Raw genomic sequence first — 1,260 nt, forward strand, 5'->3', positions numbered from 1 at the left:
CTTCTTCTTCTTCTTCTTCTTCTTCTTCTTCTTCTTCTTCTTGAAAACACCAAATGGTTGATGAGGCTGGTGCAGCCAGAGAGCCAGAAGGGCCCAGTGGCCCAGGATTAGGGGCCTGAGGTCATGCAAGGGAGGGGGAGAGGGAGGAGTGGGCGTGGCCGAGGCCTAGGACTCTTGGAGGTAAAGCCGAAGACAAGGAGTGGATCCCTGTCACCAAGCTGAGCCGCCTGGTTAAGGACATGAAGATAAAGACCTTGGAGGCGATCTACCTGTTCTCCCTGCCCATTAAGGAATCTGAGATAATCGACTTTTTCCTGGGTGCATCCCTAAAGGGTGAGGTACTAAAAATCATGCCAGTGCAGAAGCAGACACAGGCTGGCCAGCGGACTAGGTTCAAGGCTTTTGTTGCTATTGGAAACTACAATGATCATGTTGGTCTTGGTGTTAAGTGTCCCAAGGAGGTAGCCGCTGCCATCCGAGGAGCCATCATCTTGGCCAAGCTTTCCATCGTCCCTGTGCGAAGAGGCTACTGGGGCAACAAGATTGGCAAACCCCACACTGTTCCATGCAAGGTGACAGGCCACTGTGGCTCTGTTTTGGTGCGTCTCATCCCTGCCCGCAGAGACACTGGCATCATCTCTGCTCCTGTGTCCAAGAATCTACTGATAATGGCCGGTATTGATGACTGCTACACATCAGCCAGAGGCTGCACTGCCACCCTGGGCAACTTTGCCAAGGCCACCTTTGATGCCATCTCCAAGACCTACAGCTCCCTGACCCCTGACCTCTGGAGAGAGACTGTGTTCACCAAGTCCCCTTATCAGAAATTCACTGATCATCTTGTGAAAACCCACACCAGAGTCTCTGTTCAGGAGACTGTTCAGAGTCTCTGTTCAGGACCCAGGCTCCAGCTCTGGCTACAACATAATGGTTTTTTTACAAGAAAAATAAAGTGAATTAAAATTGAAAAAAAAAATGGCAGTTCAATAGAACTACCTCTGTGTATTGTTTTTCCAAGAGCCTAAGAACTAGTGGTTCACCATAGTCTCCCAGCAAGGCATTTCCTTGCATTTTCTCCAGCAGGACTGAAAAAGTTCCTTGGGTCCTTCACACAAGTCCCAAAACTTCCAGCTTTAAAGACAGTGAATTCACATCTCACCTATTACAAAGGCTGCTCTTCACTCCTGACTGTGCCAGCACTTCCCTGAGTCATTTTAAAAGAAAATTTTCTCATAGTGAGGTAAAGAGTAACTGACTGCT

The 1,260-nt window shown here is 48.7% G+C and overlaps 1 pseudogene; it reads left to right on the plus strand.

Moving 5' to 3' along the window:
* Positions 1-53: 53 nt before the first annotated feature.
* Positions 54-928, plus strand: LOC129690884 (40S ribosomal protein S2-like; annotated as a pseudogene).
* Positions 929-1,260: the final 332 nt, after the last annotated feature.

Source organism: Psammomys obesus, unplaced genomic scaffold (genome assembly GCF_907164565.1).
Source record: "Psammomys obesus unplaced genomic scaffold, mPsaObe1.curated_primary_1811, whole genome shotgun sequence".
Lineage (NCBI taxonomy): Eukaryota > Metazoa > Chordata > Mammalia > Rodentia > Muridae > Psammomys > Psammomys obesus.